The sequence below is a fragment of the Centrocercus urophasianus genome, unplaced genomic scaffold (assembly GCF_019232065.1).
Source record: "Centrocercus urophasianus isolate 14NV4802_14NV808 unplaced genomic scaffold, USGS_Curo_1.0 seq_10, whole genome shotgun sequence".
Taxonomy (NCBI): Eukaryota; Metazoa; Chordata; class Aves; order Galliformes; family Phasianidae; genus Centrocercus; species Centrocercus urophasianus.
The window spans coordinates 70,471,410-70,487,487 of NW_024884142.1; positions in this window are offsets into that span (position 1 = coordinate 70,471,410).

The window sequence follows — 16,078 nt, forward strand, 5'->3', positions numbered from 1 at the left end:
AAAAATCCTGATAGAAATAGTTGAACAAATTGCAAGTATCTGCCAGACAAAGAAGAGTCAGCTTAGATTTGCCAGCCATAAATAATGTTAAACCAGTTTGCTGTCCTTCTGCGAAAGGAATAGGTCTTGTGGAATTGGAAAAAGCAGGAGTTTCCTTACCCTGTGTTTCTATCCAAACCTTACTTAGATCTGTCTCATTTGATACTCTCAACAAAAGTTAGGGAAGCATGAGTTGGATGAATCACTTTCAGACTTTTCTAATGTAGATTCATGAGAAAGCTCAGGAACTCTTAACTACAAGCTACATTTCAGAAACCTTTTAAGGTAGCCCTTGTTGAAGCCTAAAGGCAATAATTTCAAATCACTGGTTTACACAGCATACCAAGGATCAGTACAGAAACTGCACACCAGCCCTCAAGGTAGCCACTAGTGGTCCAGTGTTAAAGTGTAAATAGAGGTGGTCACGTTGGAATATCTTCTAGATTTGCTATGTTATTAGCTAATGAATGTAAAGTACATGGTTCTACAAAGCCACAGATCAAAGCTGACAATAGAAAGGTATGAAGCTTTCTCCAGAAAACAATCGAAGAGGACTAAGACACTAACTTAAGCTGAACTCTATCAACAGTGCTGTTCTGCTGGAAGTAGAGCAAATACTATTCTTGTAATGGTGAGACTATAGATTGTAAGACATAAGAAATGACCATTCCACTCTACATAGTGCTTGGTAATAGCTCAGCTGGAATACTGCCTGTGCTGCTCAGGCTTATCTCTCTGTAGCTGGGCAAAAGCCCAGTGAAGAGTAGCATGATTAGTGATCTAGAAAATGCAATTTCTGAAGAAAGATTGAATGAACTGGGTTCTCTAGCCAAAGGAAAGGAAGACTGAAGAATTCAGGAAGTTCCTTTGTGTCCTTAAATATACATGAAGTCGCTGTATGAAGAAAAGAAATAAGCTGTTTCAAAATGAGAAGGATAATAAATAATAAGATTGAGTTAGTGCAAAGAATATTTGAGATAAACATTAAGAAACATATTGCAATGCTGGCGGTTATAAAGCAAGGCCTGTGGGCTACACAGCGCTGCAGTTCTTTGAAGCAAAGGTGCAAGAGCACCTTAGGGTGAGGGATTGACTGGTCTCAGATGCCCTTTTACAGCCTTTCTTTCTAGGAGCCTGTGAAGTTGTCCAAATTGAATGTTAAGAAGATAACTTCTGCCAGTGGGTTTCAGCCAGCCAATGTAGCCAGCTGTCTGCAGCTTAAGAGGCAGGATAATTTACAACTGGCAGTTCTTCATAGTACTGCTTTATGGTATTACAAGCGAGTTTGCATTTTATTTTACTTGCTAATGTCGTAGATGGAACTATTTATAATTCTGGGTTGTATCTGCTATTCGTTTTGCACCTGGGTTATATCTCAGTTGTATTTTGAACTTTTTATGACTTTGTGCATTTTTGCTTCTAGCAATCTACTTCTACATCATCGTGTGTCTTGAAATTCTTGTCTGAAATCAGATGGGCATAGTCCATCTGAACAGCTTTTATTCTAAACAGATGTTGTTGCCCCACTGCTTATGTACTTCTAATCCTAAATGTTCGTGGGCCTGTGCTAACTTCATGAAGTTCAACAAGGCCAAGTGCAAGGTCCTACATCTGGGTCACGGCAAACCCAAGCACAGATAAAGGCTGGGAGGAGGATGGCTTGAGAGCAGACATGAGAGGAAGGATTTGGGAATGTCAGTTGATGAAAGATTCAACATGAGTTGGCAGTGTGCTCTTGCAGCCCAGAAGGCCAATTGTATCCTGGTTTTCAAGAGAAGTGTGACCAGCAGGTTGAGGGAGGTGATTCTGCTCCTCTACTCCACTCTTGTAAGAGCTTGCCTGGTGTACTGCGTCCAGTTCTGGAGCTCGCAACACAAGAAGGACGTGGAGCTGTTGGATCAGGTCCAGAGGAGGGCCACCAAAAAGGTCAGAGGGCAGGCTGAGAAAGGTGGAGCTCTTCAGCCTGGAGAAGAGAAGGCTCTGAGAAGACCCTATAGCAGCCTTCCAGTACCTGAAGGGGGCCTACAGGAAAGCTCAAGAGGGAGTTTGTATGAGGGCATGTGGTGGCAGGATGAGCGCAGATGGCTTTAAACTGGAAGAGGGTAGATTTAGACTAGATGATAGGAAGAAATACTTGAGGGTGATGAGATACTGTAACAGCTTGCCCAGAGAAGTTGTGGATGCCCCCTCCCTGGAGATGTTCTCAAGGCCAAGCTGGATGGGGCTTTGAGCAGCCTGGTCTAGAGAGAGGTGTCCAGACCTGTAGCAGGGGGTTTGGAACTAGATGATCTCAAAGGTCCCTTCCTACCCAATTCATTCTTCGATTCCATGCTGCAGAGCCTGGGTCCCAGCACTGATTTCTGAGGGATTCTACTGATCTTACAACCATATAAATGTAGGATGGTTTGGGTTGGAAGAGACACCAAAGTTCACCTAGTTCCAGCCCGCTGCCATGGGCAGAAGTGCCACCCACCAGCTCAGCTGTCCAGGGCCCAATACAACCCATCTTTGAACATCTCCAGGGATGGGGCACCACAGCTTCTCTGGGTGGCAGTGCCAGGGCCTCACCTCGTGCTGAACAGAGAATTCCTTCATAATGTCTGGACTAAATCTGTTCTCTTTCTTTAAGATTTAAACCATCCCCCCTTGTCCTACCACTATACTCCCTGATAAAGAACCTCTCCCTGCTTTTATTCCCCTTTAGATACTGGAAAATCACTATAATATCTCCCTAGATGTCTCCTCTCTGTTGATAAAACTTTGTTTTCTATTATTCAACCACTTATTAATACATAAAATGATCTTCCTTTTAGCCCCATGCAATTGAATTCTTTTACAAAAACTTCAAAGCAACAGCATGGCTTTACTCTGCACAGTGTTTGTGTGACTGCATCTATTCTGTGCCATGTCCCTAAGTGGAAGCCAGGATTGCTGATCTGTTTCCTGATTTAAAAATTAGTATTGCATCTGTCATCTTTCATTTCTATGTCACCACAGCTGAGATATTACATATGAGTAGATTATATGTCACAGTAGTAGTTTAAAGACTTTATATTTGGGTTCCAGCTCTATTCATAGCTCCTGTGTGAATACCTGAGACTTAATTTAATACTTTATGATCCCTTGTGTGAGTACTGCTCAGATAAATAACCCCCTCACGAGAGGTACACACTGCTCAGGAGTGAACAGGGAATGCTGCTTTGCTGTGGGTTCCCTGAGGTGAGGGCTGTGGGCTGTCCCCAGGGATGTCCCACTCCTGTGGCGGGACACAGAACCTAGTTCAGGCCTCGCTGTGCTGCATGCAGCCCTGGGAGCCATAAGCCCTGAGAGCAGTGCTAAAGCAGAGCCCCAGTCACTCATAGGCCTGGCTCAGCTGCATTTTGGGTCTGGCTGGGGCTGGAGTTTAGGCTCCCTGGAGCCGTGGGGCTGCTTCCTTTAGCCTGCCACTCTGAGCCGGGACTGGCTAGCAGCAACCAGGGCAGACCTGTGGGATGGGCTCAGCACCTGGCAGAGAGCAGCCTTCTGCTGTTCTTGGGGAAAGGTTTAGTCTCTGCAGCTGGCAATTTTATTGCAAAGGGAAGGAGATAGGAAACATCACACTTCTTACCGACTTTGCCAAAAGCACTTAAAAACAACTTCAGAGAAGGTCGTGACCCCCCCCAAACGCCATGCTTAGAGTGTACAACATCCCCTTGTAAGGGAGTTAAACCAGATTGATGGCAAGGGGGAGAGAAATCTTCTCTGACTTTCTGTTATTCAGAACTCCTCAGTGACAGTTTGGAGGCTAATTCAGTGTGACTTGGAGCTGACCATGGCTGAGCTTATGTCCAAGCCACAGAGCTGAGTTCTGCAGCTGAAAGCTTGAGTTATTACAGCATACAACACAGTCCTTCCAATTAAACAGCACAGGCACAGCATATGGCAGGGTATGAGACCTACTTGCCTGCCTTAGGTATTCCTTGTGGAAGAATGAGCTTCACATGCCAGAAAATTGATTGTTTTCTCTGTTTTTGAGTCATACATGTGTAACTCCAAATCCATTTCTATCTTTAGGAAAGGAAGAAGACACTCAGTTTTTGTAAACTTTCCTTTTTCAATTCAATTGATCCATAATCAGACTAGCTCCATCACGTCACTTTCTTTACATGAAGAAAGAAGTGGGGGGGAAGAGAAAACCATCCTTCCCACTCTTTTTATAAGGAGCAGGAAGAATGAGTGGACTATGTGTGGAGGGCCCTGCCAGCACTGCTGTGTTCCTGTTGCTCTCTCATGTCTGTACACAAGGCCTCAGCGTGTCAAGTCTTACAATGATTAAAGATAGTACAAAAGTCCTGCTGTCATGGGAAAACCACTATTTCTATGAAGTGCAACCTACAATCTACCTGAAACAGCTCCTGCCTAAGGGGAAAACACAGGGCATCATCTCCTGTACCTGTAGATATAACTGCACATTGCTCTGCACAGTGACTCTAAAGGCTTTGGAGGGCTTCAAGTGCAGGAATGAACTGAGCTTGAAAATACTCGTATATTGACCTTGTACTGCCAGCTGCCCGGGGCATGCATCTATTTCCATAGACGGGGACAACATAGGTAGCACCAGGTGCTGCAGCACAAATCCTGACAAATTCTTAGCAGCATCTCCAGAGCAGGTCAGATGCAGCCACATCTGGGACAAACAGACCTCAGGGTTGTAATTTCTAAAACGTGCCCCTGATGAAGTACATGCTCACTGAGCAAGCCAATGCAGATCTTGGGCCAGACCAGTCATATTCACAGCACTGCCAACTACACAGCCAAAAATCTCAAATCAGACTCTCTCTTTGTATGAATGAACTGGGCTTACGGCAATGGGATTAAGAAAATACCAGCGACTTTTTGCCTTGCTTGAACCCTATAATCAAAACCAAGTAACTATTTCCAGCTTTTCTCAAGCATCTGACATCTAGAAACTGAATTATCGCTTTTATTCAAGCCTGAGGTTGCCTTCCGTCCCCTGGGTTGTGGATACCAGGGCCCTCAGTCCCTCCAGTACTACAGTAATTGCAGAAAACCTACTCAGCTCCACAGAGCACACCTGCAGCAGAAAGGCAGTTCTGCTTTTGGATTTTGTTCTTGTTAGCTACAGGATGAACTTCCCTTCTCTGACAGCCAGTCTGGGAAACCTCATGCCACCCCATAGATGGGTTCAGCACAACTACCTCATTGGAGAGGAATCACCCACAGTTTTTCTATGAGGGTCACAGATGAAGGCACAACAAAGACTGTGAGCATGCAGCCAATGCCTGTATCATACGCTCACAAGGCAACAGGGCCTTGTTTCCACCAGGTTTGTATTGGGGCAGCTTTATTCCACAACAGCAGCTTGCTGCATCTGCTACAAAGCACAAAGAGGACAGGTGGGAGGATGTGTGACTCAGAAAGCTGTCAAGGGCCTGGTCTGTGTTCCTTGAATTATTTTCCCTTTGCATCCGAAGGCTTAAAGAGCAACGTTCAAGTAGACCTGTGCTCCATGCCCTGAGTGCACTCATCCCTCAGCTGCACAGCCAGGCCTCTTCTTGCAGTGTCTGATGTGGGTTTGAACGTCCTCCAGCCAAGAAAGGCTCAAAACCCTTGTGTCTCATTTCCTGAGCATGTATTCAAACCACTAATTCAAAATTCAGGCATTACTGCAGTGCCTGCTTTATATTTATGCTTTTAAAGGATGAAATGAGTGTTGTTTTGTCCTGAAAATACAAAGCGTTACCACTGGTCCTCAAGGTAGGACACTGTGCTTGAGTGCTAAAGTTGTAGAGAAGTGTGCCAGATCTTTCCCAAACATCCACTGCCCAGGGATGGTTCACATGGAACTCAGTGACCCCAGCTGGTACCTTACACTGGTAAGAAACAACCATACAACGTTTAAAAGGAAGTAAAATGAGTGAGTTTTAATATGAATGCTGCTTCTGCTGTCAGATGTTTTTTGATTAAAATACCACCAGAAAATATGTTCAATAAGATTATACATTTTAATGGAATCTCATTGCATAGGATTCTATTACCTAAGGCATTTTCTTATAGATCTAAAAGGCTAACCTAACTGGAAAGTCTACTAAAAGAAACCAGTTTTGTAATGCAAAACTCTCTTGTCCCAGGATTTACTTTTAGTACAGTGTTTTTGTAGATTTACCACTGCTGAGAAAACCTTGTGCATTGTCACTCTAAATTTAGAACTGCATGCTGCAGGAACACTGAATAGTGTGTTCTGATCTTCAGGACAAAATAATATTTTTACTTCAGCACGAAACAGTGCTCAATCCTCATCCCTTTGTGGTTTCAGATAAGGCAATCTGGCCCACAGCAGACAGAAAAAGCCTTTTTTGAACTGACATGGAACAATGTTTTCTTATTCCAGCATAAATTTAAAAAACTTATTCCTTTTCAGGTTGAGTATTTTATGGTTCCAAAAGAGAAAAAGATAACAGATAAATGTTTATTTTGTCATTGCCAAGGAGTTGCTTAGTGTTGTCCTTAACTCTCCAAGCATGACACCACATCCAAATAACATTTCAGTTTATCTGAGTTGTGAAGAAGCCCAGCCACCTACCCCTAAACCCAAGGGGATCCATCTTATCATCACGCAGGTCACAATGGGAACAAGGTCCCACACTGACACCCTGCTTGGCTTCCCCCTATTGCCAATGCCCTGACACACCAAGCTGCAAATACTTCAGACCCTTGCATCAGGCTGGATGAGCACAGAACTGCTCACTTGATGTGGACTCCAGTGATAGTGGGCAAAACCAGCCTTTGGGAGCTGTGCTGGGAGCTCCCTGCCAAGGGTACCAGGCACCAAGGCCAGAGGGTTGACCTCCATCAACATGAGCCCAGATGCCCTGATCCTGGAGACACTCAAGGTCAGACTGGATCCAGCTCTAGGTGTCCCTTTTACATCTATTCTATGATTCTCTTTGAAACTGCCCACGAGGGGTGCTGTGCTTCGTGCATGGTTTTTTTTTTTTTTTTGTTTCCCTAAGAAATATCTCCTGAGTATGGAAGGAGAAAAATGGTTTGTGCCATCGGCTCTATCTGCAAACTCTCTTCTGCTTCTTGGCACTGGAATTTATTGGTGGTGTTTTGGCACCATTGTGCACTCTGGCTGAGAAGATTAGTTGTTTTAGTTGTTTCTAATTAATACCGAATTTTAAATAAGTTTTCCATATAAATTAGACTCTTACACACTTCAATACTGCCAGATGGATGGAGCCATCTGTCAGAGATTAACACTCACTAAAGGCCCACTTAGTATTACAGAAAAAAAAATAACAGTTCTGTAGAGTTCCAGTAAAATTTTTGCTTTGTACATGGGTTGAACAATTGCATGTGAAACTGTTCTTGTTTTCAAAGATCAGCATTTATGATTGCTTGTATAATACTTTGCTGAACTCAAAAAAAGAGATGGTTGCATGATTAACCCATTTTTACAGCACAGAGACAATTCTGAGGGCCACTGGTCTGAGATGACACTAAATTCTGCAAAAAACTTTGGAAAGCAAGAGATTGTGTGGCTCACATACGCGCAGATAAGTGGTAAGCAAATCAGGAATCGTTGTGGGAAATGTTTAAGCCCAAAGTCATAGAATGGCATAGATTTGAAGGGACCTCATAGCCCACCTAGCCTCACCCCCCTGCAGTGGGCAGGGCTGTCACCACCAGCTCAGGCTGCCCAGGGCCCCATCCAACTTGGTCTTGTGATGGGGCACCCACAGCTTCTCTTTACTCAGAGCCAGGGCCTCTGAGTAAAAAATTTCTTCCTAACATCTTTTAGTTTGAAGCCATTCCCCCTTATTCTGTCTCTATCAGACTGTGAAAAAGCTGGTTCCTCTCCTGTTTATAATCTCCCTTCAAATACTGGAAGGCCACAATGAAGTGTTCCTGGCTAAACAAGCCCAATTCTCTCAGCTTTTCTTCATAGGGGAGGTGCTCCAGCCCTCTGATTTTTCTGACTCTCCTCTGAACCTGCTCCAACAGCTCCACATCTTTTTGTGCTGGGGTTTAAGACCTGGTTGTGGTACTCCAGGTGGGGCCTTACAAAGGCAGAATACAGGGGGAAAGTCTTTTCCTTTAACTTCAGAAGACAGCCCTAGATAAGGTCAGCAATGCAGAGTTCGCTGTAATTTTGTTTGTCCTGTTTCTGTTGCTTCAGTGTCAGCTAGGATGGTGATTAATGGGATCCTTTTTTTTCTGTTTCTGGAAAGGTCAGGTGTGGTCAGATAGGTGACAGAACAGCCACCACTTTTGGGCTGCTAAAAAAAAAAAAAATGTTACCTGAATTTATCTTAAGGGATCATCTAGATAAACACTTTCAAACTGGTTGTGCTCAGTGCAATTCACTGTATGCATTTCTACCACTGACAGAAGCTAGCTCAGGATGAGAATCTGGGAGGCATGACCACGGTCACACAGCACTGACCAGATGCAGGCCTCACTGCATAAAGGGGACTTGAAAAGGCAAGACAACCAGAGATCACTTGGCTTCGCTTCAGTGACCAGAAAAAACACTGTAAGAACAAACCAGATGACACGAAAGATGCCAAGCAGATGAGTGATGGCAAACGCAGATTAATGAGGAATAAATATGAAACCCACTTCAGGTTTCTCCTATAAGAGGGTAAAAGTGGAAATTGTTCTATGTGAGCAATAGATGTGCTTTGGCTGCAGAACAGCCAGTTTCCTGGCTGTTTCCTCCATGCTGTGCTTGCCAGGGGGAGTTGGCCGACTCAGGTGATCAACCCTGTCAGATATGTCCAGAGTTGGTCATGGAATCATTAGGGCTCTACGGCTGAGAGCATGGAGTATAGTTCTTGAGTTTGCAGATGACTGGGACAGGAGGCCTGCCAGCATGCAGGAGAGAGCTGAGGCACTCAAAATGGTCTTGCTGAAGTAGAGAAACTGTCTAAAAACAGGAGGTAGGGGGAAAAGGACAACAGACAGTGCGAGCCTGGCATGGGCTTCTGGATGAAAAAACACTTGACAAAGCAACGCCTGGCTACATGGCTTTCCTGTGGAGTGGAGGTGTTAGTGCAAGTCACAGCACCTTATTGTTGCAGGGAGGGTGAGCATCACACCAACTTGTACCACACAGCAGCAAAGTGTAAGAGAACACGAGGTGATATTTCCTCCCGTGGCACCAGTCTGGGCTCAACAGAAGCACCTCCTCAGGTGCTTCAAGGAGCTAAGTACCTCTGCCTCTGCTTTTAAGGATAAGGAAAATAAGGCGCTGCCTGGCAATCGCCAGGTTTTCAGCCATATGTAGAGGCTGTGAGGAAGACCAGTGCACTCCTCTCCACACTGTGTACCCACCGTGAGGGAGTGGGGGAACAGATGCCCAGCTAGAATCCACTCTGATGAAATCAAGATTAGGCTCTGCTTTGTGTCTTTGCTATGTTGCTCAGGGAACTTGTTAGAAAAATATTTTGTTTCATTTATATAACAGTTTAGAACATCTTAATCTCTTTCATGAAGTGTACGTGTAACAGATACCTGAAGAGTTAATTACACCTCATTTATCAATTAAATGGACGCACGGCCTCCCTCTCCAAAGGAATCTTTTCTCCCCTGCAAATTTCTTTTTAGAGTCACACTGCAGGAGGTGATGTATTTGCCTGCTGTGCCAAGGGGAAGAAGGCAGTTAAAACAATAGACAATTATTCCGATCTGCAGATGAGAGAGCTGAAGAAGCTCAAACCTCCTTTGAAAAGTCCCAGGGGACAGAGCCTGAGTGCTATTCCTAACCCACACATAAAAAGAATTGTGAAATCCCTTGGTGAAAAATCAGCCATGGCAGTGACTGCACAGCCACACAGCTGCACTGCACCATCAGGAGGGCAGTCAGCAGATGGAAGGATGACATTATCCCACGTCACACCTGGGCACAGCGTTCACACTTGGATCCCCTATGTTCAAGAGGCACACTGAAAAACTGAGGCACATCAAGGTGGTAAATGGGGCTGGAGTCCTTGATGTATGAAGAAAGACTGAAGACTGCTTCCATTCAGCCTAGAGAAGCAAGAGCTCAGGCTGTTTCATCCAGTCTTTCAGTACTTGAAATGCATGGGTAGACACGATGAAGGCACTGTCTTCAGAAGGCATGATGGGATGGTCATGCTGTTTCAGACCAAATTACATCTCTGCATACAAGAAAAAGCTCTCTACTGTGAGACCAGCTAAAGGCTTTGATATGTTGTCCAGAGATGTTGCAAAATTTCCTATGACAGGAATCTGCAGGGCTTGGCATGACAAAGATTGGGATGGTCCAGCTGCCTTACTTTCAGTAGGCACTGATGCAGCTCACTTACTCATCTCAGCCAAGCTGAGCTTTGCCCGTTTTCTCTCAGCAACCTCTGTTGCTACAGGGACACAGCTCTGGGATAGCACCACATGGGCACAAGTCTCCCTGCTGCTCAAGGCATGTCCTTGGCCTTCAGCAGCATGTGTCTGGAAAGGGCTGGGTGAGGCATGATGTACCACGGAGATGGGCGCCCACCAGCAGAAAGGGCAATTTGGCCATAGAAAGGGAGGAACCTGGATTTCAGAATGCCTTCACTGGCCCAATGCTGTTCCAGCTGGAGTCAGTTGAAAAAAAAAAAAGAAAAAAAAAGGGAACATGGCTTTTCTTTTTTGTCAGTTCCAGTCCAAATTATTGGTCTCTCACCTTCTGACTTCATTTTGAAGTTCTGCTTGTTTAAAATATGAGCTAGGTCCAGCCTGAGATTTCTCTCTCAGATAAGATGAATTTAGCAGCTAAAAGAAACACTAGTCATGGGAAAGCTCAAAGCTCATCTGTCAAGAAAATCAAACCTAGCAGTGCATTGTTGTTGTTGCTGTTGTTGTTTTTCCTGGCTCCTATTCCTTTTTTAACAAAATAATCTTGTAAAATCAACTGGCAGATCAGATAAATGAAACTCATGCCTGGGGTCAGCTGGCACAGACATTTGCCTCTGGATGCAACAGGAGCACCTTTCCTTGATCCCAGCTCCATCCAGCTACAGGAACCATCAGTAGCACTGACCCATGCCTTCGCTTCAACGCACAATGGCTGCATTGTGGGGTTTGATCCACCTCCTGTTGATGTCAGTGGGAGCTCAGTCAGATTCAGATGTTCTTCTCTGAGTTTTGCAGAAGTTGGCACCCATGTAGAGACAGATGCGCTCACAGGCCCTGCCTGCACCATGTACCAGAGCTGGGCTGAAACAAGGATTTCAATATCTGCACTCAGCATGATCCAGGACTTGGGCTCAGCCCACTGAAACCCGTCAGATCTTTGCCACTGAATTCTACAGAGATGAGATGGCATTCTTAACACCTCATCCTCTAACTCCACTTGCACCAAAGCTCACAGGAAGCCTTTCCTCACACTACACGTAGAACAAGGCAACAGGCAAGCAGTAGGACAGCCTTCAGCTGGAACTCCCTTCTAGTCCCTACCTGAAGAATGGCTTTTCTGAGGCAGCAAACAAACCCAATAATCCATGCATGAGTTGCCAGACACAAATGAGTCCATGTCCATGGACTGAGACAAAGCTGCACAATCACTACAACTCTGAACAATTGCTTATAAGAAATTTGTAAGTAATAGACGCTGTTGCCATGCTTTTCTGTAGATGGTAGGTAATTCAGTAGGTGAACATCTCCGACATAATTTCTTTCCTCAACTTTTTTCCCCCAAATATTGTAAATTGACACTTAAAAAAATGAGCTTTTAGACTTAGCCACAAAATTCAGAACAAACCAGAAAATGAAACATTCTGATATCTTGCAAACAATAAACTTCTATGGACTAGCAAGGACCAGAAATATCACAAACCTCTACCAGAATATCCCCATCTCTCCACTGGCAGCTTGCCCTCCCTCGAGACGCACAGAAGCCCAAAGAAGCCCGACACTGACATCTAGCGTCAACCAGGCCACCCATCCCTCCCCCCAAAAATGAAATTTAATATTAGTTTAATATTTCTCACCTACTTTTTAAACAGAGGTACTGAGGACCCAAGTCTCCCTTTGTGGTCAGCATTAATCAGATCACTGACGAGCTCAATCGTAGGCCAACAACTATTACTGAAGATTTGCAGCCTTCTATTTTACACGCCTAAAGAACAACTTAATCCACTCCATGTGGCTTCAAGTTTCTCATCCTTTTTGTACAAGTCCACAATAATAAATTTATACTTCCTCACTGCACGTTTATTTGCATTACTACTGTAAAAAATCATAGGGATGTGAAAGCACAAGCTGTATGCTTGCTTAATAGTTTTATGTTTTCGCAACCGCATGGAAGAGAAATAAAACCAGAAAATGGCCTTCAATGGCTGCCAGTTTTTGAGCTTGCAGGAGCAGCACCTCAAAGCCTTGCGTCCCTGCAACCATCCACAACTCAGGGCACTGCAGCCCTGGCCTCACTCTTCCCACTGCAAAACCATGAAAGACTGAGCTGCTGTCTGAGCCCCAGGGCACAGTCCTGTGCACAATCTGTTCTGCCTGACACAAGGCCACTGGCCCTGGTGGCTCCCATTATGCATGGAGGAAGGTGACCTGTGGGCCACAGGATTGGAAATGGGTGGCTGCTGCCACTGTGACCTCTCCCAGCCATGTTCTTCCACACAAGGATCATGCGGTGAAAGAAGGGTGCTCCAGACCCCAGCAGTTTCAACAGACCTTAAGCAAAACTCTGCCTGCAGCAGAACAGACTTTGTTTAAGCTGAGACTCCTGCTGAAGGTCACACATCTCTTCTGGAGCGATGGCAGGATTTCAAGACTTGCAGATCAGCAGAGACTTGCCTTTAAGCAGAGCAGGTCTGAGCCTGGACAGAGGAGCACCCACTTCCCTTGAGCAGCTCCAGCTGCAGGCCTGTAGAGCAGCCTATGCACCAGCCTTGCCCAGCATTCTGCAGGACAGCAGCAGTTAGGCACACACCCCTCCATACAGCTGCTTACATCCTTTATGTTTTACATAAATACATATTTAAGTGAACACAATAATAGTCCTGATATTTCCATAAAGTACGTTTGTGTCTGTTGCAGTATGTGCTTTCCACTTAATTACAATTATTTTCTTACACAATCCCAGCACTTTGGACAGTGAAGATGCTCAGAAATGCATGGGCCACATGTAGTCCACTGTTCCACCCTGCATCCCAAGTAACTCTCCTGACAGAGAAAACACCGAGCACAAATCAGCACTGGGCACTAACCACATACATTTAATTCAGAACTACTTGAACGCAGCACTCAGCTTTCAGCCCCATTGAGAACATTTCTCCCACTGCGTCACTTCTCCCTGAAAGTATCACAACACTGGTAAGCATCTTCCAGCTGTCCCCTTTACAGTTGCTATCTTTGGCAGGATTGTCTCCCTGAGTTGTGATTGTGAAGGAAAGTACGTCGTCATTAGAGTCACAAGACTTTAACAGCAACTCACCTCAGCTAAGCTTCAGGGCTCACTGTCTAAGCCTTTGTAATTACCTATGGAGACAAACGGAAAGCAATCAGGTCAGCATTCCCCTCTGTGCTGCAAGAGCTCAGTAGAAAAATATGATGAGTGCTTTTAACCCAAGGAAGAGTACTGTTGTTCTCAGCTCTTTGCGGAGCTCAGCAAAGCCGTTTTTCATTGGTTTGAAATTCACCACAGAAAAAAAACTTTAGATTTTAGATTGGGAGAATTCCTATTTTAACACAGTGTTTTATTTTCTTTTCTCATAGGTCTTTGCTATAAACAGCGCAGATACAAGTGAAGTCTGTAAGGTCGCTATTGGCTTTGCTCACAGCAGATTTCATGCTCCAGCTAACTCTGTATTGGGATTTGTTTGTTTGAAGATAGGAATTGCATAATTTTCCTTCCATGAGCAATGAAAAATGCAGACAGAACTGCTCATTGGGAATACATATTTGCTACCAGTAGCAACAGAGATAACAGACCTGAAACAATTATTTTTGTCTCTTAAATCCACCAAATGCAGCCACCATCACCTCAGTGACCTGGAGGCAGTGAGGGGTTTCCATTGCCATCTTCACACGAAGGCAGAGGCACCTTTACTTACCTGTAATCTGAAGGTATCAGTGTAGGACTGTCACCCTTGAGTTTCACCAACATGAGCACAACTTGACAAAAATGCCCCCAGAACACTCCTGCCATCTGAAGCAGCATTAACAGACTGCCCACTGCTGCAGCAAGGCAGGCAGTACTTGTAGCACTTCGGCTCCCAGACCTGACTGTAAACCAGCTGATGGCACTAAGAAGGAAACAGCACTTATTTTCTTCCCATTGCTGCTTATTCTATTCATTCTCTTGTCATTCTCAAAAAGATACAAGTCTTAAAAAAAAAAAAAAAAGCAAGTAACCTGATAGACATCTCTCTAAATTTAGCTCTATCATTACTATGGCATTTTCATTCCAAGAGGTGTAACAGGAGAGGCATCGTGAACCTTGCACTAGGGAGTGCTTAGACCAAACGGGTACCCAGACATGCAAGGAAGAGGCAAACACTAAGTTTGCAACTCATGCTGGAGTAAGATAACCTCAAACAACACCAGGAATCTGGAAATGCCAGTTGTGTGCAGGGACAAATTCTTTTCAGAATTGGATAAAATCAAATAAGAGAAATAATAAAGAGAAATCTTGAGAGAAGAAAGAGCTCTACAGTTAATTAGAATGCCATTGAGTTTGCATTACTGACAGACTACAGCCAGCTCATTCCTACACACCAGTTCCAAGCCATAAAGTTTTGCAACCACTTATTGAAGAGGCCACCTGGCTGTACTGTATGCCCAAGCAAAAAACATCCCACATATCTAAGGAACAGTAAACTGGATCACAATGCAACAGTATCGTGAATGAATCCTATAAGAACTGGAACACAGTGCAACAGTAAACTCCATCACAACCAGACCCTATCACAGGCCAGCTGAAGGTTCAACTTCAGCACATTTTTCACAGAAGTAGGGAAGGTCACTGTGCAAGGGACTCCAAATTCTCCACGAGCATTCCATGAGTAGTTTGGGCAATTTCTGACACAGATCACATATCAGGGGCACAGCTCCTCTTGATGCAGGAAAAAACATTCTTCTTCTGGCAATAAGTGGAAAAAACACATTATGAAATGAGAAGAACCTTGCACCAACCACTGAAGAGGGGTACCAAGGGACCAGGAGTCTGCATGTGCCAACATCAGACAGCAGCAGGCTCTCGCTGCCCTCACTGCCCTTAACACACTGTACATCTACACCAAAATGTAGGCTGGGGAAGAAGTACTGCTCCGTTTCAATGCCAACAATGTGGAGCTGAAGAATCAGGAATTAAGTAGACAGCGTTTTAGAACACCTTCTAAAGACAATATTTTAAAACAAGTCCATAAAGCTCTACTGTAAACAGCATGAAAACAGAAGAATGAGTATTTTGATCAACGTCGATCAATGCTTTCATGAATCAAATACGTTTCCAGCATGCCAAAATTTGAAATCATGAATCACTTCCCTGGATGTAATCATTGCACCAGAAGAGTGGTCAAATCCTGGTAATCCTGTGCAAAGAGCGGCCTCCACAGAAACGACGAGGTGGTCTGTGGACAACACTGCTGCGTAAAGCAGACCATCTTTGTCTCAAAATGCTATGCTTAAATGTGGATTTGAGTGAAAACAACGCGTGCAGTAAAGCTAACAGCGGAAACCGCAGTCTTCAGGCAAGATCTTCTCAGCAGTTCGTTGTTATTTTTAGTTGCTTTTCCTTCTGACATTTTAAACAGACACACCAGGAAACTTGAGTGGTCAAGTCAGCTCCCTCCAACCCCACCAGAAGTCAGGACCCAAAAAACTGAGTTCTTTGAAATCAGATTGATACATTTGATTTCACAAACAGTTAATACTGGAAAAGATATAAATCTTTTTTCCAGTTAGAGCATACTTCACAAAGTTTAAATGCCTCTGAGTGGGCTTCTGAACTGTCAGTGCTGGTATTAGTAGGCAAAGAAAGTCCCATTTTAATTAGAAACTTTATTTTGAAATACATTAC